We start from the raw sequence: 26,066 nt of genomic DNA, 5'->3' as shown, positions 1-26,066 counted from the left end.
ATGTTTGATTAGTCAAAACGGTATATAAAGTTTGAACAAACATAAACATATATTATAGTATTGATGAATAGTGCACAGTATTACACAATAGTATACACTACTGAACAAAAGAGCACACTATGGAGCAATAGGGTGCACTATTTGAACAATAAAGCACACTATCGCCCTCTAATTTAAAATAAAAAAAACTATGAAAGATTTTCATAAATTACAAGGGAAACTAAACAAAATGAAAAAAATTGGCCTGCACACTTTTGCTAATAATTAAGGGCTTCTTTTGCAAAGCTGTGCTAGTCATTTCTAGGAAGTAAATAAGAGGAAGCCAATTCAATTCCATTGGGGTTTCTCTCTTGCCACATGGGAATCACTAGCGTGGCTTTGAAAAAGAAGCCCTAAGGTAATATATGAATCTACCCTTTGAAATTTCAACCTACTTTGATTTTCTAGGAAAAAACACAGATCAGAAGAGAGGAGCAGATGGAAGAAAAAGAAGAAAAGTATGAATGAAAAAAAGGAGTCTTATGTGAGACAAGGATTTTGTCTTAATTTTACAATAGAGGTAAATTTAATGTGTCAGAACAGTAACCATAAATATCTGAAGAAGTGACAACTTAGTTTCTTGAATCTTGATGTGCTAGGACAATGTTGTCATGCACCATTACCACGAAGATTGTTAACATTTTTTAAGGCAGAATCTGGAAGAAATCTTTAATAGAGCAGTAGAGGAATATCAACTAAAAAATATGCAAGAATCTCATTTCAGTAGTTAATAGTAGTTCTGGTATCAGCAGCATCATTGAATCCTGACTATAAATCAAATCTAGTTATACAACTACATCAAAATCACCCACTGGACCAGAAAAGAAAAAGGAGGAGGGGGCATAGCACTCATATACCGCTCACCTTGCAATTGAAACCACTGCCTCAATCAGAATCCACCATAAAACCCTGCTCGACCACCTAAATTGCGTCCTGTTCTACAAACCACCTTGTAACTGGAACGAAAGCCAGGCGGACTTCACGGACTTTGTTTCAAATACATGTGTATCCAACTTCAATACACTAGTATTAGGAGACATTAACCTTCACCTTGAAGACCCAAACTCTACCAACGCACAAGATTGCAAGGACTTCCTTCACCTATGTGACCTTACATGGCCACACATGCAAACAACCCATGTGAAGGGTCACACACTCGACCTCATCTCATACAAATTGTCCACTGATCAGAACCTAACCATAACACAAACTAGTTGGACAGAAACACCATGGACTGACCATTACAAACTAAACTTAGCCCTAAAATGGCGAAAAAGGTGTTCTCCCCACACACAAGAACACACAACTTATACCATGAGAGGACAAATAGACCCGGATACTTTCTGGCAACAGATATACAACAACGATTGGACAGCACAAACGGAATCCATATATTACCTCTCAGAATGGGACTAAAGATTCAGACACATACTAGACAAAATAGCACCCTTACAAATAAAAACTTCATGTAGACACAACCCAATACCATGGTTCAATGAAGAACTGAAAAAACTAACAACACAATCTAGGAAACTGGAACGTGCATGGAAAAAAATAAAAGACAAACAAACACTTAACGCATGGAAACAACTACAAAGGCAATATAAATACGCAATAAAACAGACCAAAAGGTTGTACTACAAAACCAAAATTGGGCTGGAATATAAAAACACGAAGAAATTATACCATCTTATGAACAAACTACTAGACACAACACCGGACACCACAACCAACACTGACATCCCATCTGCAGACAACCTTGCTAAATATTTCAATGAAAAAATCATAAACCTTCGCAAAACCCTACCTCAGAACAACATGGACACAGAAAACTTCATTAATGGTCTCGACCCAATCCCTGGTGAATACCCTGCTGACCGAATATGGTCAAATTTCGCTCTACTCACCACCGACACAGTTACCCAGGCGATTAAACAATACTCAAACAACCACTGTCAACTGGACACCTGCCACACCTACCTAATACGAACTGCCCCCCACCGCTTCATAATAGATCTCACATCCCACTTCATGCTACAACAGGGTATCTACCCTCAAGAAAAAGGCAACATCCTGCTCATCCTAATACCAAGAGACACCAAGAAAAAAACAAATGATATTACTAACTACCGCCCAGTAGCATCTATCCCATTAGTAGTCAAACTCACGGAAGGACTGGTGACCAAACAACTCAATGACTACATAAACAAATTCAATATACTACATGAGTCACAATCAGGATTTCGACCCCTACACAGCACCGAAACAGTACTACTCACTCTCCTAACCAAATTCAAGCAAGAAATAGCAATAGGCAAGAGCATTCTCCTCCTCCAATTTGACATGTCAAGTGCATTCGACATGGTTAACCATAACATACACCTAAGACTCCTAGAATGAATTGGATTAAGGGCTTTCTAACTACAAGAACATAACAGACGTTCAAATATTTGAAAGGTATTAATCCGCAAACAAACCTTTTCCGTAGATGGGAAGGCGGTAGAACAAGAGGGCATGAAATGAGATTGAAGGGGGGCAGACTCAAGAAGAATGTCAGGAAGTATTTTTTCACGGAGAGGGTGGTGGATGCTTGGAATGCCCTCCCGCGGGAGGTGGTGGAGATGAAAACGGTAACGGAATTCAAACATGCGTGGGATAAACATAAAGGAATCCTGTGCAGAAGGAAGGGATCCTCAGGAGCTTAGCCTACAATAGGTGGCAGAGCTGGTGGTTGGGAGGCGGGGCTAGTGCTGGGCAGACTTATATGGTCTGTGCTAGGGCTGGTGGTTGGGAGGCGGGACTAGTGCTGGGCAGACTTATGCGGTCTGTGCCAGAGCTGGTGGTGGGAGGCAGGGATAGTGCTGGGCAGACTTATAGGGTCTGTGCCAGAGCTGGTGGTTGGGAGGCGGGGATAGGGCTGGCCAGACTTATATGGTCTGTGCCCTGAAGAGGACAGTACAAATAAAAAAGTAGCACATATGAATTTATCTTCTTGGGCAGACTGGATGGACCGTGCATGTCTTTTTCTGCCGTCATCTACTATGAAATCAAAAACAAACATGTTGTCACTGTGGAAACCAGGCTGCGGAGTACCGCAAGGATCACCACTATCACCAATCTTTTTCAACCTCTTGATGACTCCTCTAGCCAAGACCCTATCCACCCAAGGCCTCAACCCATTTATCTACGTTGATGACGTTACATTATTCATCCCATACAATCATGATCTGGCGGAAATCACCAATGAAATCAAACTAAGTTTAAACATCATGAACTCATGGGCAAATGCATTCCAACTAAAACTCAATACAGAAAAAACACACTGTCTCATCATCTCATCTCATCCCAATACAATACATACAAAACCACAAACATTAACACCCCAGGATACACCCTCCCTGTCTCAGACAGCCTGAAAATTCTCGGAGTAACAATCGACCGTAACTTATCACTAAAGACGCAAGCGAAATCCACCATAAAGAAAATGTTTTTCTCAATGTGGAAACTCAAATGCGTAAAACCATTCTTCCCGAGGGAAATATTTTGTAACCTGGTACAGTCCATGGTATTAAGCCACGCAGATTACTGTAATGGAATCTATGTGGGATGCAAGGATCAAATCATAAAGAAACTTCAGACCGCCCAAAACACAGCAGCCAGGCTTATATTTGGAAAAAACACGTTTTGACAGCGTCAAATCACTCAGAGAAAAATTGCACTGGCTACCAATCAAAGAACGCATCACCTTCAAAATCTGCACGACTGTTCATAAAATTATTTACGTCGAGGCACCGGGATACATGACTGACCTCATCGACCTGCCAACCAGAAACACCACAAAATCTGCATGATCATATCTAAACCTCACTACCCAAGCAGCAAAGTACTCAAATACAAATCCACCTATGCAACCAGCTTTTCCTATCTAAGCGCACAACTATGGAACGCATTGCCAAAAGCAGTAAAAACTACGCTTGACCACCTAAATTTTCAGAAAGCACTAAAGACAGACCAGTTCAGAAGAGCATACCCCACTGACCCAACATAAAAATATCGGTCACTTGTGACACAATACAACCAAAGACCATAACGGACATTACCTGACTCTTCTTCCCCCTCTCCCTCTATAAGTTCTCCCCAACTGTTTCCTACCATACATATACCTCATTATACCTCAATATCACTTTGTATTCATTCATACTATGTATTTGTTCAGACCGTAATCAGCTAACGCCGTTAATGGTTATATGTAAGCCACATTGAGCCTGGAAAATGTGGGATATAAATGTAACAAATAATAATAATAACTAATGTTTTTTTTTGTGGTTGAATAGTTGGAGCTAATGCCACTCAGCTTTTTAGCCACAGTGAAGAACAAAGTGGATTAAGAACATAACAATAGCCATACTGGATAAGACCAATGGTTCATCTAGCCCAGTATCCTGCTTCCAAAAGTGGCCAATCCAGGTCACAAGTACCTGGCAGAAACCCAAATAGTAGCAATATTCCATGCTACCAATCCCAGGGCAAGTAGTGGCTTCCCCATGCTTGTCTCAATATCATAAAATGGACTTTTCCTTCAGGAGCTTGTCCAAACCTTTTTTAAACCCTGATACACTAACCACTGATACTACATCCTCTGGCAACACGTTCCAGAGCTTAACTATTCATTGAGTGAAAAAATATTTCCTCCTATTTGTTTTAAATGTATTTCCATGTAATTTCATTGAGTGTCCCCTGGTCTTTGTATTTTTGAAAGAGTGAAAAAATGATTCACTTTTACCCATTCTACACAACTCAGGATTTTGTAGACCTCAATCCCCTCAGCCGTCTCTTTTCCAAGCTGAAGAGCTCTAACCGCTTTAGCCTTTCCTCATATGAGTGGAGTTCCATCCCCTTTATCATTTTGGTCGCTCTTCTTTGAACCTTTTCTAATTCCGTTATATGTTTTTTGAGATACAGCGACCAGAACTGAACACAATACCCAAGGTGAGGTCTCACCAGGAAGCAATACAGAGGCATTATAGTATTTTTGATCTTCTTCACTATACCTTTCCTAATAATTCCTAGCATCCTGTTTACTTTTTTGACTGCCACTGCATATTGGGCAGAGAGGTGGAAAATTCCAAAGAAAGGCAATGGGAGGGATCTGCATAACAAAACCCAAAAGAAAGTGCCATAGAGAGGCAAAATCCCTGGCAGCGCCATGTCCCTATGGTCAATAGAGAGGGGGGTATACGGCACAGATTACCCTCACCTCTTGCTCCTCCGTGGCCATGTGTCTGTCCTCAGCCACCTCTGTCTCAGCTGCTGGTGGGGTCTGGCTGGTGGAGAGCTCACTGGTAGGGGCCCTATTAGCCCCATGGTGTTTTCCCTAATATGGAAAAGTGGAAAGTCCATGGAGCTGACAGATGTTGGCATCGCCAATATGAGTGAGGGCTGGCAAGTAGATGGAGCCCTGGGAGGACTGGATGAGCCGCTGGAAGGGTGGTGTTGTCTCACTACCTGGGGGAGAAGGGAGGCAAGGGTGGTATGGATGCCCTCCATGCTGGTACATAGGGAGGTAAGGCAGATCATGCATTGTTCATCAAACACCCTGCTGATACTCACCTCCACAACGAGAGCATCCAGTCTTGTTAAATCCAGCGACCTCCTCCAGGAGCAGGATTTGTTCCCAATGAATATTCTGTCCAGTGCTAACTAAGATGTTTTCTTCATCCTTCTCAGGGTGGTCTGGATGGTATTCTGGTTCTTCAATATCCCCCATTTGTTTGTCCTTCTGCATGGTGTCAGGCTGTTCCTTATCATCATCCTCCTCCTCCTTATAGAATCACGCTTAGCATTTTTGGCACCTAAATTGTCAATTGGCACCTAATTTAGGTGCTGATCTTTTACAGAATTAACTTGATAGTTCATTTCCATTCAAAGCAAAACATAAATGACACACTAATAATAATAATAATGAAAAAGAGAGAACACAGAAAGGGGAAAGGGAAATGGCACTTGATATACCGCCTTTCTGAGGTTTTTGCAACTACGTTCAAAGTGGTTTACATATCTGGATTCTATCCCAGGAGAACACCCTGTAGATCGGACCCTGTTAAACTTTGCCCACCTCACCATTGATTCAATTACCCAGGCGTTTCATAAATTTTTAAATTCTTATTGCAAACTGGACACCTGTCCTAACCACTTACTCAAATCCGCCCCTGACCACTTTATTGCAGACCTTACATGCTATTTAAACTACATGCTTGAGCATGGTTTCTTCCCTATGGAATATGGTAACATTTTACTCACTCCAATACCAAAGGACACCAAGAAAAAAAGCAATGATCTCACAAATTACCGCCCTATTGCATCCATTCCACTTTTTGTTAAAATGATGTAGAGCATGGTGACCAAACAACTTAATGATTACCTGGATAAGTTCTCTATACTACACAAATCACAATCAGGATTCCGCCCCCTTCATAGCACTGAAACCATGCTTATCACTCTCCTTGCCAACTTTAAGCAGGAAATAGCTTTAGGCAAAAGCATACTTCTTCTACTACTACTACTATTTAACATTTCTAGAGCGCTACTAGGGTTACGCAGCGCTGTACAATTTAACAAAGAGAGACAGTCCCTGCTCAAAGAGCTTACAATCTAATAGACAAGTGAACGGTCGGTCCGATAGGGGCAGTCAAATTGGGGCAGTCTGGATTCACTGAACGGTAAGGGTTAGGTGCCGAACGCAGCATTGAAGAGGTGGGCTTTAAGCAAAGACTTGAAGATGGGCAGGGAGGGGGCTTGGCGTAAGGGTTCAGGAAGGTTGTTCCAAGCATAGGGTGAGGCGAGGCAGAATGAGCGGAGCCTGGAGTTGGCGGTGGTGGAGAAGGGTACTGACATGTTGAGTGCTTTTGACATGATAAACCACAACATTCTACTCAACCTTCTTGATTACTTTGGGACTGGTAGAAATGTACTTAGATGGATTAAGGGTTTTCTAACCTCCAGAACTTATCAAGTAAAATCTAATTCAACCTTATCACCATCGCGGAAAGCAGACTGTGGAGTCTCTCAAGGCTCAGCACTATCCCCAACACTCTTCAACATAATGTTGATTCCTTTGGCCAAGTCCTTATCAAATCTAGGCCTTAACCCGTTCATTTATGCTGATGATGTCACAATTTATATTCCCTTCAGACATGACTGTCTGAAATCACCAATAAAATTAATCATGGTCTGAACACCATGAACCTATGGGAAAACTCTTTTCAACCAAAACTGAATACTGAGAAAACGCACTGCCTTATCCTTTCATCTCAACACAATAAATCCAAACCTTCAACTCTAATCACCCCAGATCTTACCCTTCCAGTCTCAGAGAGCCTAAAAATACTTGGTGTAACAATTGATCACAATTTATCACTGTTTTTCTCGTTATGGAAACTTAAACAAATTAAACCTTTCTACCCGAGAGAAGTATTTCGTAATCTAATACAATCAATGGTATTAAGCCACTTAGACTACTGCAATGGAATTTACGCAGGTTGTAAAGAACAACTTACAAAGAAACTTCAGACCGCCCAAAACACTGCAGCCAGATTAATTTATGGTAAATCCATAAATCTTCGAGAGAAACTGCATTGGCTTCCAATTAAGGAGCAAATCACCTTCAAAATCTGTACCCTAGTCCACAAAATTCTTTACGGAGAAGCCCCAGGATACATGACCAACTTAATTAACCTACCTTCCAGGAATACATCCAGATCATCCCGTTCATACTTAAACCCTCATTACCCTAGCTGCAATGGCCTCAAATATAAATCCACTTATGCGTCCACCTTCTCCTTTATTAGTACTCAACTATGGAATGCGCTGCCAAAAGCTGTAAAAACTGTTCACAATCATCTTAATTACAGGAAATCACTCAAGACCAGCTTATTCAGAAAGGCCTATCCCAAGGATTCAACATACATCCCTACATCCTGCAACACAGCAAATTAATGGACCATTTTGGACAATCTTAACCTTCCCTCCTTTTTCCCTGTATGCCCTGTTCTTTTGATGCTCCCTGATCACTACACTATATTGCATTTGTATATTTACCGGATTGGCGATTGCCTCTATGGTTTGATGTAAGCCACATTGAGCCTGCAAATAGGTGGGAAAATGTGGGGTACAAATGTGATAAATAAATAAATACATATATTCAGGTACTTATTTTGTACCAGGGGCAATGGAGGATTAAGTGACTTGCCCAGAGTCACAAGGAGCTGCAAGGGGTATCCTGCAGTTTGGCAGGTACAACTTCAACAAAGGAGAAGAGAGTAACCTGCACAACCCTGGCCACTTTTCTAGGCAGACTGGATGGACCATACTGGGTTTTATGTGCCTTCATTTACTATAGGGGCAATTCAAAAAAGGGCATCAAAAATTAGCATCAAAACTCATGTCACCAAGCAGTATTCTATAAGGGCACTTATCCAGGTAAGTAGTGTTATAAAATGTGAGAATAAGATGCTACTTACGTGCAAATATGAAGATGTGATCAGTTACATAATGTCAATAGCTGGTGTTCCCAGCTATATGATACCACATTCAAGGGTAACTTACAGTATTTTGAAAATGTATCCACATGTATCCAGTAGAGCCATTCATTGCACCCATGGTCCACCCACATTAATGCCCTAGCACAATACAAAGGTACATGCCAATTAGCAGTGCCTCTTACCCATGTATGTAGTAGTATTCTGTAACATACTTGGGTATTTGGCTCCTAACTGTAGGTGCAAAATTATAGAAATGCATTTGATGTTACTCTGTTCAACAATCTGGTTTTTTAACTCCAGCCACTCTGCTTATGTTCTATGTCAGTGTTCCTCAACTCTCTTCTGGATCTTAGACAGTCAGGTTAGGATTAGCTCAATGAATATGCATGAGATGAATCTGCATTCATTGAAGACCCATTGAATGCATATCCTTTGTGGTAATCCTGAAATTCTGACTGGCTAAGTGCACCAGTTCTAGAGCCCAGGGCATGCACATTCATATCTCCCTTTGTAGGGATCAGTAGAGCCTGCTGAGGGAGAAAATAATTGAGATTGTTCTGATAATCTGCATGATTCGTGCAGATATTACCACTGCAATAAATGCCTTATCTGCAATAAATATCTATTTAGTAGCAAGGTGCTCCCTATTTCCAAGTGATGAGTTGTTTTGTTTTGTTCTTACACAATCATGGTTCAGGTTTTAGCAAATATAGATTACTGCATGCATTTTGCAAATTTCAAAGTTCTTTGCTGGAAGTAATTAGCATGTGCTACATTTTGGTTAATAGGCTCTAAGCCTTTCTGAAGTGATCTCTGCAGTTGGTTTACCACTTTAAAGAGCTCTCATCTTTGACTGTCTTTTCATTGAAGCTTGCAAAATACTGAAAGAAGATTAGGAATGAATTTTCTCTTTTCTTTCAATATTTAATATAAGCAATTTGCATCTCCAAAGAGTGGTGACACTAAAAGTCTTAGTGAAAGGAATTGATGTAAACTAATTTTCTCTGTACATTTTGCTTCTAATAACTAGTTTTTCTGATCATAATTTATTTTACTTTGTCATCTCAAAGTGAGAACTAATTTATTTTTTCCTTCTCAAAAGAAGGTGGCCTTCAGCTGAACTCTCAATCTAATACAATCATTACTACTTCAAAACTTTTCTCTAAGTCTCACTCTAGTTTCCATGTGAAGTTTCAGACTGACCAAACTGGGGGCATAAGTCCTCAGTAAATCTATGTCACTGTCGCAGTTCAGGCAGTGGTAACATAGGGGGTCTTTTACTAGGGTTATCTGCCGCAGGGCCCATAGGAATAAAATGGGCCCTGCTGCAGATAACTTGAGCTAAGCTTTAGTAAAAGACCCCCATAGCAGATGATGGAAGGAAAAAAAAAGTTGGTCAAATATTCCCATTCACACTGTCAAGAATATATCACAGTAATATTCCTAAAGTAATTATCATATTAAATCAATGAGCAACTCAACAACACTTCAAAACCAATTAAAATAATGAATTAAACATAAAGAATACAGAAGCTACCTCCATCGAATGTGACTCTTATTGTTGATTGTTTAAGATTTTTGAAAAATAGTCTGGGGAATCTAAACTGTACGTTTTAACTATCCATTTTGCTTTTCAAGTATGGTTTCCCTCTTTCTACAGCTAACATTTACTATGAATTGCAGTTTGTAACTGTTTTAAGTTTTATATTTCTTATGTTTTAAACTTTAAAGAAATTAGTGATCTTTGACCTGCCCAATAGATATAAATCTCTAGAAACAAAACTTGGTTGATTTGCTTGAGAAATTCTGGCGGATTTGCTGCAAGGCTGTGAGTAGCTTCTGCATTCTTTTATTCTTTACATTTAACCCATTCTTTGAATTGGTTTTGGAACGTTGCTGTGTTGCTTACTGATTTGATATGATGATTGTTTTAGAATTCATCCTGTTAGATCTAGAGGGAAACATGCTCTCATATGCTAGTGTGACAAGCTAGTAAAATTGCCTGTCTCAATTTTGCAAATTTCAAAGGTCTACACATATGCACAGGTCAGATTTATTCCCTATCACCATTTCAAGCTTGCCCAAATATGTTTTATCCAAGAGGAAAAAAAAAAGCCACAAGCTGAATAGCTCCAGATAGTCAGACACTTAAGCAGCTTAGAATTTTGCAGAATTGAGACCCTCATGAATGCCTCATTGTACTGTATTGTGTACAATCTGCATAACTACCAGACACTTTAGTGTACATTTTACATATGTTTCAACAGCTGTGCCTACAAACTGCATTAGGAAGCAAATGAAACACACATTATATTGTAGGTAACAACTTAAACCTCTGTTTAAAAACTGCTGCCTACCATACCTTGGCAAAGGTTTGCCCAAATGAAATTTAGCAAAAAGTAAGCCTGAAGCAGGACTCTGGCAGGAAAAGGATCACGGAAGAATAATTATGTGCTTTATATTTTAAAGAAAAATATCTAAACATTAATAAAAAGAAATTAAAAATATGCAGCAAACATTGGGAACCTTTTATGAACGTTTGTTAGGGGCCGGATTCTATATAAGGTGCCTAAAAAATCAGTGTAGTAAACATTTCTGCCTAAGCGTATTTTATAATCTGTGCCTAGATTTAGGCACAGTAATATATAGAATATGCTTAGTTGATACCCCAGTGCCTAATACTATGTGCCTCCATTTACACCAATAAAAATGTGGCGTAAATCCCTGGGTGTAGATTTATGCATACTGGGCCATATTCTATAATTTTGGAATGCCCACGAAATGCCCATTTCCCCACCCATAGCCATGCCCCTTTTAAACAGTGTGCATTGGAATTTAGGCGCAGTTCATTATAAAATACGCTAAGCGAGTTGTGCGTGTAAATTCTAATTACCAATTAGTGCTTAGTATTGCTTAAGTGCTGTTATCAATGCTGATTTGCTTGTTAAGCCAATTAAGTTTACCACACTGTTATAGAATATGCCTGGATTTTGGTGCAGGTCTCTAGGTGCACTATATAGCATCTGGGGGTTAACAAGTGAATTGGCACATGCTATCTGCTACCACACAAACACAGCAACATCTATCTCACTCTTATTTGCATGTTAATGGCATGTAGTGTTAGGGGTGCATACCTAGGCAAGGCATGGGGGCAGAGAATGGGCTTGGAGAGCACCTTGCCATTAGCACATGGCAACTACTGCATGCTAACCGATAATTTTGCAGTAATCGCAGCTTCACTTAGTGCCTCCTAACTGTGATCAGGGAACTGTGCACTAATGGATAACATGGGACCTGCAAAGAAATTCTGGGCATGTCCCCTAATAGATGTTCCGAACAAACAGAGAGGGTATACAGCATACATAGAGTGTATACAAACAAAAAAAGCAACACTGGGCCTTCAAGACTGAGACAACAGGTGTATTTTATTGACAAATGACCCGACACGGGCCGTGTTTCAGCGTAAAACAACACCTACCTCAGGGGTCAACCAACAAAACATATAAAAACATATAGATTATCACAAGGCCCAGTGTTGCTTTTTTTGTTTGTATACTCCCTAATAGATGTTCCACATTAATTTCTTGCATTAAGGTCCAGTAAACTGCAAAATTTAATGCACTTTAGTAAAAGAAACTCTTTGTTAGGATGCAGCATTGATTTGGAAAAAAAGACATCTCTGCCCTATGACTGCCTGAGTTCAATTCCCTTTCATTATCTGTTGACTTGGATTCAGAAATACAGGCCTCTAAAGAATGTCCATTATATTGACTTCATGGGGCACTTTTATAAAATGTGGCATCTACCTCCAGTTCTGTACCACACGTTCACAGTCTAATACATTTTAGTAAAAGGGCCCCTGAATTACCAGTTCACTACATTTTTGCTTTCCACCTTCTTCCACTGTAATCTTGGACCAGCATTCTTGAGTTAGTATCCTCCATGGCGAATCTCCAAGCTACATGACCAACTTGATCAATCTTCCAGCCAGGAACGGGTCCAAATCCTCACGTAAATATCTCAATCTTCATCTTCCCAATTGCAAAGGCCTCAAATACAAAACCTACTATGCATCCAACTTCTCCGTTATAGGTAGCCAACTCTGGAACGCAATACCTCAACACATCCGAACAACCATTGAACACCTACCCTTCCGAAAGCTGCTGAAAACTTACCTCTTCAAACAAGCTTACCCAAACAACCCAACTTAATTCTCGAACTTAATCCACGCCACTAGCACTACCCATACTCCAATCCTCTCCCCCACATCTCTTCCTACTGTCCTACTCTTTATAACTGGATCATCTCTTGATACTCTGTACCATACTTTGTGTTATCTCTGTGATACTTCGTACCATACCGTACCATACTTTGTGTCATCTCTGTGATACTTGTACCATACCTTATAAGCCGCACTGAACCTGCTATCGAGCGGGAAAGAGAGGGGTATAAATGCTATAAATAAATAAATAAAATCTCATAGCTGCAGACAGCTCAAAATACAGCAGCCACATTAATCTACAAGGCTACAAGATTTGAAAGTGCAATTCCTTTACTTATATGTTATACTGGCTCCCAATCAAAGCCAGAATAACATTCAAATGATGTACATTTGTTTTCAAAACTTTATATGGCTTAACAACCTTTAATTGGTCTCCCCCTTCTCAACGCTCTCACTGGTTCAAGAGATTATCTAACACTCCACTATCCCATTTTCAAAAATGTGATCGACAAGTCAATCTACATGTCAGGATTCTCTTCCCTCTGTACCAAATGGTGGAATTCCCTCTCAAAATTCATAAGATGGGAACCTTAATTATTTGATATTCTAGAAATACCTTAAAGCCTTTCTATTTAAGCAATTTCTCATGGATGATCATAATTAATTTAAACCCCTAATTGTACAAGTATTCAATTTCTCAGTTCCATTCTAATTGTTATTGTACATGGACGACTATAAATTGTTACCTTTTTGCGTCTAGCATTTGCTTCCATATTACATATTGTAATTACTCAATCCTCATTTATTTTATTACTATTTAATATATACTTTCCCGCATTATGTTTTGTACAGTTAATCACAATAAGTTATTAGCCACATTGATCTATTGGGATAATGTGGAGTATAAATTAAATAATTAGGTTTGTGTCAAATGACAAATTTGATTTGTTTGTATTCATTCAGCTTTTTCCCTGATTTTCAGGCAGTTTTTCATTGCCTTTATATATTCTTTTAAATAATATTCTTAACACACATAAGAGACTTTTAACATGTGTAAATCGACTGTATGCAAGCATTATTTCATAGTTTAACCTAGTTTAAATCAATTTTCCACAAAGTAAAATGCTTCAGATGTGTTAATGAACTGAATGTATGCTAACAAATGCAAATCCCTAATACCTCATGCTTCCTCTGTGGCTATATTCATATCCCACCTCAACCTTCACCTTTATGGCCTGCTTCTCCCTCATTGCAACCTTGTTAATTTGTACCATGTTTTCTATAATAAATTCTTTTACATCTCCTATTGACTGTGCATCTTGATTAGGTGGAAAAGCTTCATAAACTCCATTATGTGCATCTGAACATCGTCTACTAGCACTATAGAAATGATTAGTAATTATAGGAGAATCTAATGTTGTGCTCAGGGCCAAATGAAGTGAATCACAGAGAGCTTCCACACTTGTACGAAGAGAATGATACAGGCATGAAAGCTGCTGGTGGATAAATCTCTTGTCGATGGTGCCTAGATTGAGAAAGCAGATAGATGCGTGGTTACACTAGTTATATAGGGCTAGATTCAATATATATGGTGCCTTAAAATCATTGCAGAATAAATTTCTACCTAAGTATATTCTGTAAGTGGCACCTATATTTAGGTGTGGCATATAGGATACACTTAGTTAATATCACAGCGCTTAAAAATATACGCATTCATTTACACCAAGGGAAATGTAGTGTAAATATCAGCTCATAGATATAGGTGCAGAGGGACATAAGTACATAAGTAATGCCACACTGGAAAAAGACCAAGGGTCCATTGAGCCCAGCATCCTGTCCACGACAGCGGCCAATCCAGCCCAAGGGCACCTGGCAAGCTTCCCAAACGTACAAACATTCTATACATGTTATTCCTGGATTTTTCCCAAGTCCATTTAGTAGTGGTTTATGGACTTGTCCTTTAGGAAACCATCTAACCCCTTTTTAAACTCTGCTAAGCTAACCGCCTTCACCACGTTCTCCGGCAACGAATTCCAGAGTTTAATTATGCGTTGGGTGAAGAAATATTTTCTCTGATTTGTTTTAAATTTACTACACTGTAGTTTCAACGCATGCCCCCTAGTCCTAGTATTTTTGGAAAGCGTGAACAGATGCTTCACATCCGCCTGTTCCATTCCACTCATTATTTTATATACCTCTATCATGTCTCCCCTCAGCCTCATCCGCCTGTTCCATTCCACTCATTATTTTATATACCTCTATCATGTCTCCCCTCAGCCGTCTCTTCTCCAAGTGTGAGAACAGTGTGGGAATGCCCATGAAACACCCATTTTCCACCCATAACTATGCCCCCTTTTTGGTTCTCTACATTAGAATTTAGGTGCTGTGCGTTACTGAATACACTTAGTGAGTTATGCATGTAAATGCTAATTATTGCCAATTAGCGCTCATTATTGCTTGTTAAGTGCCGTTAAAAATGCTGATTGGCTTGTTAAGCTAATTAAGTTATGTGAATTGTTATAGAATACACTTTGATTTTGCTGCGGAACGCTAGGCGCGATGTATAGAATTTGGCGGATAAGGGCTACATACAGTGGGGGAAATAAGTATTTGATCCCTTGCTGATTTTGTAAGTTTGCCCACTGACAAAGACATGAGCAGCCCATAATTGAAGGGTAGGTTATTGGTAACAGTGAGAGATAGCACATCACAAATTAAATCCGGAAAATCACATTGTGGAAAGAATATGAATTTATTTGCATTCTGCAGAGGGAAATAAGTATTTGATCCCCCACCAACCAGTAAGAGATCTGGCCCCTACAGACCAGGTAGATGCTCCAAATCAACTCGTTACCTGCATGACAGACAGCTGTCGGCAATGGTCACCTGTATGAAAGACACCTGTCCACAGACTCAGTGAATCAGTCAGACTCTAACCTCTACAAAATGGCCAAGAGCAAGGAGCTGTCTAAGGATGTCAGGGACAAGATCATACACCTGCACAAGGCTGGAATGGGCTACAAAACCATCAGTAAGACGCTGGGCGAGAAGGAGACAACTGTTGGTGCCATAGTAAGAAAATGGAAGAAGTACAAAATGACTGTCAATCGACAAAGATCTGGGGCTCCACGCAAAATCTCACCTCGTGGGGTATCCTTGATCATGAGGAAGGTTAGAAATCAGCCTACAACTACAAGGGGGGAACTTGTCAATGATCTCAAGGCAGCTGGGACCACTGTCACCACGAAAACCATTGGTAACACATTACGACATAACGGATTGCAATCCTGCAGTGCCCGCAAGGTCCCCCTGCTCCGGAAGGCACATGTGACGGCCCGTCTGAAGTTTGCCAGTGAACACCTGGATGATGCCGAGAGTGATTGGGAGAAGGTGCTGTGGTCAGATGAGACAAAAATTGAGCTCTTTGGCATGAACTCAACTCGCCGTGTTTGGAGGAAGAGAAATGCTGCCTATGACCCAAAGAACACCGTCCCCACTGTCAAGCATGGAGGTGGAAATGTTATGTTTTGGGGGTGTTTCTCTGCTAAGGGCACAGGACTACTTCACCGCATCAATGGGAGAATGGATGGGGCCATGTACCGTACAATTCTGAGTGACAACCTCCTTCCCTCCGCCAGGGCCTTAAAAATGGGTCGTGGCTGGGTCTTCCAGCACGACAATGACCCAAAACATACAGCCAAGGCAACAGAGGAGTGGCTCAGGAAGAAGCACATTAGGGTCATGGAGTGGCCTAGCCAGTCACCAGACCTTAATCCCATTGAAAACTTATGGAGGGAGCTGAAGCTGCGAGTTGCCAAGCGACAGCCCAGAACTCTTAATGATTTAGAGATGATCTGCAAAGAGGAGTGGACCAAAATTCCTCCTGACATGTGTGCAAACCTCATCATCAACTACAGAAGACGTCTGACCGCTGTGCTTGCCAACAAGGGTTTTGCCACCAAGTATTAGGTCTTGTTTGCCAGAGGGATTAAATACTTATTTCCCTCTGCAGAATGCAAATAAATTCATATACTTTCCACAATGTGATTTTCCGGATTTAATTTGTGATGTGCTATCTCTCACTGTTACCAATAACCTACCCTTCAATTATGGACTGCTCATGTCTTTGTCAGTGGGCAAACTTACAAAATCAGCAAGGGATCAAATACTTATTTCCCCCACTGTACATGCCTTATAAAATAACATACCCAAAGAGTCCCACACAAAGTTACACCTAAACCAAGGCAGGCATAACTTTTCCAAACACGTTTAGATGCACATGTGTTTATTTTTTTGAATGTTTTTTAATTGATTTATAAGTATACAAAAGACAATAACACAACTATACATTAGTAGTGCTGATGATTGACAATGTAGGAGATAACAATAAAATAATAAAACAAATAACCCAAACTACAAATAAGTCATATTACAGAAGTAAAACTAAACCAGGAAGCAGATGATCCTTGACAGGTATCAAGGGTTTTCCATATTTGCAATGTCTCTGATAAAGGTCATCTATTGGACATAGAAGCTTGGTCATATTTTTGTATAAGATTAAAGTTGTTTTTCCAGTGATTCCTATCAATTTCAAAGTAATTGAAAGCAGAAAATCAAATACGACTTTGTTTTCTTCTTGAAGTTTGGTTTCAAGTGCTCAAGATTTCCAAATTAGATGTTTCACTGAAAGTGGTTCTTCATATTTAAAAAATTGTGTTAACACATTCCCAAATGCCCGTCCAAAAGATCTAAAGATTAGCACATTCAAAGACGATATGAGCCAGAGTACCCAGTTCAGTTCTACAGGACCAACATTTATCTGAAGATATATGCCTAAGTGCTAGTCTCATCTAATGCCACTCCTCTCTACCCACTCCCAGAAATGTCTATATGCACTTAACCTAGAAGTACACATTGGGCGGAATTCAGCAAATGGTGCCCAAAGATAGGGGCCGGGATGACCTGTGTTATGTTAGAATTCTATAAAGGGCACTTAACCTTGGGGTCCTTTTACAAAGCCATGGCAAAAGGGGCCTGCGGTAGTGTGGGTGCATCTTTTAGGCACGTACTGAGCTATTTTTTACCGCAGCTGGGAAAACGGCTGTTTTTTTAATGGTTCGGGAAATGGGCCTATGCTAATATTAAAACTAGCGTGTGCCTATTTATGGCCTGAACACTTACTGCCACCCATTGACCTAGAGGTAAGGGCTCACGCGGTAACCATGTAGCGTACGCCAATGTGGGCATGTAGCTGGTTACTGTCAGTAATGCCCCCTGAGGTAGAAAATAGAAAATTACTTTCTACTGTGGGACCAAAATCAGAATTATTGCTAGGCACATGTGATACCCCGGTGGGAGTGCCTATTGGGTGCACACTACCCGCGAATTAGCCCTCCCGCACCTTTGTAAAAGGGCCCTTTTGGATTTCAGCATTTATGGCTGCCAAAACCTGGTGTAAATGCTAGAACTCAATAAATGACAGGTACGCCAATGCACTTTCTTTATTTTTTATATTTCAACAAGTACTCCAATATTACTTTTACATATTTATTTTTTATTTTAAATATTGAAGGAAATACCCTCAGATTACTTCACTCATATGGTATCCACCCAGGGACACCTCAAATGTGGATGTATATTGAAATCTCCATCATTGGGCCATGTCCACTACCACCCGCACCACAGTTTTCCTATGTAAACAATATATTGTTCTTATGCACATTTAGAAACAGAGAAAAATGTAGGCAGATATCTCCCATCACTCCCTAAGAGATCCTATGTGCTTGCCTCAAGCTGTCTTAAATTCAGATACTGTTTTCACCTCCACCACTTCCACCGGGAGGCTGTTCCACAGATTTACCACCCTTTCCATGAAGAAGTATTTCCTCAGGTTACTTCCGGGTCTATCCCCTTTCACCTTCATCCTATGCCCCCTTTTTCCAGAGCTTCCTTTCAAATGAAATTCATCTCCTGTGCATTTATGCCACATAGGTATTTAAATGTCTCTATCATATCTACCCTCTCCCACCTTTCTTCCAAAGAATACATATGACATCTTTAAATCTGTCCCCATATGCTTTATGACAAAGGTCACGGACCATTTTAATAGCTGCCATCTGGACCACCTCCATCTTGTTTATATGTTTCTAGACTGTATGGTTCAAGAAATTTAAACTAGAGAGTGGGGGTGACAGGAAGCAAGGGAATTCAGAAAGTCACACCCAGCAAAAACATGATAGTTAATATGCAAATTCACTATGGGATCAATTTATTAAAGTGCGGTGAGGTTTTGCAGTTACTGTGGTGCAATGTTAACTTGGTGGTATTCCCAGCATTTTAAGGAGGAGGAAATTTCTTTCCCACATATTAGCTGTAGCAGATAATATAATACTGTTAGCTATACCTCTTGAGGTGGCATTAATCCTTCCACACTCTCCACTGCATTTACAGAAAATGTGTGGTGATGACCTTCATGTTAACTGTAAGATGTATTCCCTGCCAATTGCCCACTTCCTTCCACATTGACTATTTAATGTAGGAATTACTGCATACTGATAAGGCACCATATCAACAGTTCAAGTAGACCCACATTAAACAGGAAAGGGGTTTAATAAATAGGTTACTATCCCCCAGATCTTATAGATCATCCAAATTTGGACATGGATTTGAGATCAACATGTAAACTAGTTAGTCAATTACGTGCTATCAATTGTCAGCATTAACAAGCACTTAATGAGGAGTTAAACACAGATCTGCCCTACATCCTTTCTATGACGTGTGCCTAAATTTCTACGCAGGTGGTATACAATTTTTCTATAGAATTGAGAAAATATTGGCTGAAAGTATTGACTTATTAAGTTTGTGTTTGAGAACAATCAATCAGTAGATGAAAGCTAACCATTAGAGGTTAAATATGGCCAAAACTCGGTATGTTATTGTCTAGTTACCCAATTTCTGATGTTCCAGAGTCCTTTTATATCGATGGTACTGAGATATTGTTTACTGAAAAGATTTCTAGCTTTAACTATGAAGTCCCTCCCATGTACAGAAAATAATTAGTGTACTCTTTTCAAAACTTGGGCTCGTTAGATGCCTAAAGAATTATTTCTCAAGAAAACTTCAGGATGACTGTTCAATTATTGTAATAGTTTACTTTTGGGGTTACCAAAAAATGTTTTGAAATCATTACAGGTCACGCAAAATGCTACTGTTCAAGTGTTGTGGACTGTAGTAATTTGATCATATCACCCCAACCCTGATGTACGTGCACTGGTTACCAATCGATTATAGGGTACAATATAAAATATTGTTGTTAGTTTTTAAGGTTTTAGGGCCCCTTTTACCAAGCTGCGGCAAAAGTGGGCCTGAGCTGGCATCAGTGCATGTTTTTGACGCATGCCGAGGACCCCTTTTACAGCAGTGGGAAAAAGGTAGGTCTTGCTTTTCTGCAGGAAATGGTCGTGTGGCAAGTAAAGCACTTGCCGCATGGTCATTTCAGGCGGTAAGGGCTCTCACACCAGGAGCATAGCCAGACTTTGGCAGGAGGGGGGTCCAGAGCCCGAGGTGATGGGGCACATTTTAGCCCCCCCCCCCAGCGCTGCCGCCCTCTGTCATTTTTACCCCCCCCCCCCCGGTGCCCCTCCCCCATCCCTTTCAACCCCCCTTCCGCCGCTGTTGACTCTCTCCCGCTATCGCTAGACAACTTTGCTGGTGGGGGTCCCCAACCCCCGCCAGCCGAAGTCTCCTTCAGCGCCAGTCTCCAAGTCCGGCGCGCTCGCTGATCTGGATTCTGTTTCTTTGAGTCCTGACGTCCTGCATGTTCCTACGTGCAGGACGTCAGGACTCACAGAAACAGATTCCAGATCAGCAAAGCGCCAGAGACCGGCGCTGAAGAGGACTTTGGCTGGCAGGGGTTGGGGACCCCCGCCAGCAAAGGTATCTGACGGTGGCGGCGGGGGAGTGTTGGCAGCAGCAGGAGGGGGGTCGAATGTGGTGGGGGAAGGTCAGTGGTTGGAGGGAAGCAGGGAGGGCCAGGGTTAAATCTGTGGGAGCCCATGCCCCCACCTAGCTATGCCTTTTTCCCACACTAACCCAGCGGTAACTGGGCAGCGTGTGGCACTGCCTGATTACCGCCAGGTATACACTGGAGCTACAAAATAAATATATTTTTGTAGCGTCGGATATGACGGCGCATTGGGGGTGGGAAGTACTGCCAAGCTGCTGCATTAGCCCAACAGTACTTTCTTTTTAGCGAGCAGTAATTCTGTGTTGGGCTTACCGCTGCTTTGTAAAAGGAGCCCTTAATGAATAGAGTTCCTTCAGTAATTTCTTCAAGTTTATATTTACACCAACCATCAAGACCTTTGCAATTCACTTTAGCCAATTTATTAGATGTTCTAACCTTTTGTTCGATTCACTTAGATGACTATAGAAATTCTATTTTATGTTGCTGTCTCAAAAATGTGGAAGTTACTGTTTTCCTCATTAAGCTCAATGAAGAATATAGAACTGTTCAAAAAAAACTTTGAAGACTGTGTTATTTCAGTGAGCATTTGATATTGATGGAGTCTGAGTCAGATAATGGGTTTTGAGTAAATGCCTTAAAGATTGTGCTGTCTTCAAATTGAAAGATTTTAAGTCTAACAAGGGTATTTTGAACAGATGTTGCTCATATAATAGTCTTTGTGTTGCTGCTGTTGTTGTTGTTTTCTTTTTATTGTAGTCCATTTAGGATTGTAGATTACTCAAAATATAATTTTTTTATAATAAATATATGGCACACAACTCTAAAGCAAAACCAATGATCGTACTGGACAATATACAACCTTCCCTCCCTTCGACCCTCATGGTGCCTGAAACACACCGACCTTATTCGACCACAATATAACCTTGTATTTGTTCTCTACCGGACTTGGCGAACGCCTTTACGGTACTATGTAAGCCACATTGAGCCTGCAAATAGGTGGGAAAATGTGGGGTACAAATGTAACAAATAAATAAAGAGGCATGACTATGGGAGGGGCATGGGTGGATCAGGCATATTCCCAGGATTTAGGCGTGCTGTTATAAAATACCTGCATTTGTGCACCTAACTGCCATCAGTTGGGCACCAGCATTTAAAATAGCCTTTGGCAGGTATAAATGATTGCACTCAATGTTAGACATGAAATGTGTATGCTAAGCTAGTCGTCTAGTATACTAGCTTAGCGTAGATCATCCCGTCGCCTAACTTTGGGTGCCATTTATTGAATGTAGCCCTATATTTCTGAGGATGCCCTGAATAATATGGTATACCGCAATGCATTGAGTCTACCACATTTCTCATTATGGAGTGGAGGAGTGGCCTAATGGATAGTGCAGAAGGTTGTAGACCTGGGGGACCTGGTTCAGTTCCTGCTGCTGCCTAACAGTCCAAAAAGGGTAGACTGTAGGTTCACTACAGATTTGGTTTGTGGGGGAGAAAAAGTCTCATACTTGTCACAGGTTCATGATTTGCACAATCAACACCCAATCTATGGATGAAACCCTTTTTTTGTGTCTGGCTTAATCAATGACAAAACCCCCTTCCAACCAAATGTTTATCTACAATTGTGCAAAACATTTTTTCCTTTTTTAATTTTTTTTCTCCCCCACAAACCAAATCTGTAGTGAACCTATGCACTACCCTTTTTGGAGTTTAGTGGAACACTTATTTGTTAGCAGACCTCAGTCAATTTCTACTTTCTTAAGCTGCCTAACAGTCAGCAGTGGGTTGAGACCCTGGAGAACCAGGTTCAATTTCCTCTGCAGCTCCATGTGACCTTGGGCAAGTCACTTAGCCCTCCATTGCCCCGGGTACAATACATTACTTAGATTGTAACATAGTAAATGACAGCAGATAAAGACCTGTACGGTCCATCCAGTCTGCCCAACGATAAACTCATTTTATATGGTAAAAGTGAGCCCATTAGGGACACTGCAAGTTCCTGTAAAGAAACTGTAAACCACTTAAGTCTAGGTAGTATATAACTAGTGAAATAAATACTCTAAACTTTCTGCTGTATGCAATAAAATAGGGGTATTATCATGCAATAGACGAGTTTTTCCTCTTCTTCCTCCTCCTATGATGTCTGGCATTTGATGGGAATGTACTGGGGCATCTCTGCCTCCTTCAGGTCAAAGAAAAAACATCAGTAGTCATGTAATTAGCACCTGCTCTAATGGTGGCAGTTCAATTGTTTAATATCCACATGAAGCTGCTGCACTTCTGTCTGAAAGAATCCTGAGAATGGATTATAGGGCATCTCATATTTTAAGATGAAGGAGGTGTGGTAGTTCTTTTCTTTTTTTTTTCTTTGTATTCTTTCTTACCATGTTTCACAGATAAATTGATCAAAAGCAGCAATTGCTTCAAACATTCTATAGAGTTCATTTTGTGACTCACCAGTCAGCCCATTGTCTGTCTATTCTGTGTAGGAGGCTTTTGTACTTTAGTGTCATTACAAAGCTGTATACATTTAAAATGGCTGTAAGTATTGTTTTAGCATAGATCAGATATCCTTCATGCATAAATAACAGCCTGTGATACCCTGGAACATGGTTGTGGGGTTGTCCTGTGAATAACATAGCCAGACAGGTATATAAATGTGAAATAAATGGCTTATTTAGCTGACCCCTGAGACCTGTTACTTCACAGGCCAGGAACATCGGGTGCAAAGTCTCTACAATTCAATAAACAGTCTTGAGCAGGGCTCTGGCTGGCAGGCCAAACAGACTGTGGCCGGTGGGGCGATCATGCCCCAAGCACAGCCCATAAGTTCTCAGTTCCTCTGAGACCCAGGTCTGGCTTCAGCCAGACCTCAAAGCAAGGCTTACAAGTTCTAAACAAACAGTAAAATTGGCATACCTCAACCGGGTCACAATTAGTACACAGGAATTGCAGCAGCATCTACTGGGCTTCTAGTCTTTCTTCCCGGGCCTCCTTAACCTCAGTCATGCCTCATCTCATATACTTCCTGGTTCCGGCTCCACCCTTCCTCCCGACTCACTTCCTCTCAAGCACAACTAGGCTCTTATGGTTGCTCAGGCTTTCTACAGGACTATTCTTAAGGGTGAGAGGAAAAGTTCTATAAACCCCCTCATACAGCCTAACTCAAATAAAAATCAAATGATAAATGCAGCAGTTTGTCAAATACCTACCGTACTGAAATGTAACTTGCCTTAAACCATTACTGGAAAGGTGTGGGCTAAAATCACAAATTTTAAAAAATAGTAATAAACCCATTTAAAGACCACTTATTTACGTGTAGTTACTAATGTCTCTTTCAGCATAATTTTGCAACATTACTCCCCCTCCTTCCACCATGCTGACATTATTGACTTAGTTCATTGTGATATACATACAGTATGAATCATGTCAGGATGCGTGTTAACCCATCACGCTCAACTATGACTGGGAACAGCGGATGGCAATTTCACATAAACTTGGGCTTGCTGTCTGTATGATTTCTGTACTACGTTCTGTCTGTACTATGACATGGGCATCCAAGCTATATAGTCCGAAATCCATATGTATGTTGGTCACATGCATATTTGTACAGGCAGCATGAATATCTTAGTCTATTATAGCATGAAGCATGCTTATCAGTGCCTGTGGATATCTTCTAAAATTGTTACTTCATATCCACCAAATAGTTTTGCAATTCTTTGAAATCATATGTACCAGCTAATTACGTAAAACTGCACTATGTCAAGTGGACTTAGGGTTACCAACTAGATCCAGATTCGCCCGACAAGGTTGATTCAGTCCTGGGCTTATCCCACTGCAAAGTCTCTATCATATCTCCCCTCTCACACCGTTTTTCCAAAGTATACATATTGAGATTTTTAAGTCTGTCCTCATATGCTTTATGACAAAGACCACTTAACATTTTAGTAGGTACCTTCTGGACCAACTCCATCCTGTTTATATCATTTTGAAGGTGCTGCATCCAGAATTGTACCCAATATTCTAAATGAGGTATCACCAGAGTCTTACACAGAGGCATCATCACCTCCTTTTTCCTACTGTCCATTCTTCTCCCTATGTACCCAAGCATTTTTATATCTTTTGCCATCGCCTTTTTACCTGTTTGGCCACCTTAAGATCATCATGTATTATCACACCCAAGTCCCTCTCCTTGTTTGTGCACAAAAGTTCTTTACCATCTAAACTGTACCATTCCTTCAGGTTTTTGCAGCCCAAATGCAATGCCCTGCATTTTTTATCATTAAATCTTAGCTGCCAAAATCCAGATCATTCCTCTAGTTTTGCTAAGCCCTTCATCATGTTATCTATGCCATGAAGAATGTGTACCCTATTGAAGATTTTGATATCCTCCACAAAGAGGCAAACCTTAAAAGATAGCCCTTCAGCAATATCACTTACAAAAATGTTAAAAAGAACCGGCCCAAGAACCAAACCTTGTGGCACACTACTGGTAACATCCTTTTCTTCAGAATGAGCTCCATTTACCACTACCCTCTGTCGTCTTCCATTTAACCAGTTCCTAACTCAGTCAGCCATTTTAGGGCACACACTAAGCCACTCAGTTTAGCTATTAATCATCTATGCAGAACTGAGTCAAAGGCTTTGCTAAAATCTACATCTAGTACTTTCCCTCGATACAACTGTCTGGTCACCCAGTCAAGGAAATTAATCAGATTTGTCTGACAAGACCTTTCTCTAGTGAAACCATGTTACCTCTGGTCCTGTAATCCATTGGTTTCCAAAAAATGTACTATTCTCTGTTTTAAAAGACTTTCCATTAATTTACTTACCACAGAAGCCAGACTTACCGGCCTGCAGTTCCCAACCCTTGACTTCCGCTTTTGTGGAAAGGGACCACATCTGCTCTTCTCCAGTCCTTCAGGACCATTCCTGACTCTAGAGAAGCATTGAAAGGTCAGACAGTGGAGCTGCTAGAACTTCCCTAAGTTCCTTCAGTATTCTCAGATGTATGCCATTCAGCCTCATCACTTTGTTCACCTTTGGTTAAGCCAGCTCCTCATGAACACAGTTCTCTGAAAATTGTTCAGGGACTACCCCCCCCCCCCCATTCCTATTTGTGTTTGCCTTCTAAAGTCCTGCTCCCAGCCCTTCAGCTGTGAAGACAGAACAGAAATATTTATTAAGCAATTCTGCCTTATCTTTATCAGCTTCTTCATATCCCCCCCCCCCCCCACCTCTTCACCTTTGAGTCTTTGCAAATGGTTCCCTATGGTTTGGTTTCTTTTAGATTTTCAAT

Source organism: Microcaecilia unicolor, chromosome 8, assembly GCF_901765095.1.
Source record: "Microcaecilia unicolor chromosome 8, aMicUni1.1, whole genome shotgun sequence".
NCBI classification, from domain to species: domain Eukaryota; kingdom Metazoa; phylum Chordata; class Amphibia; order Gymnophiona; family Siphonopidae; genus Microcaecilia; species Microcaecilia unicolor.
This window is presented reverse-complemented; position numbering follows the sequence as displayed.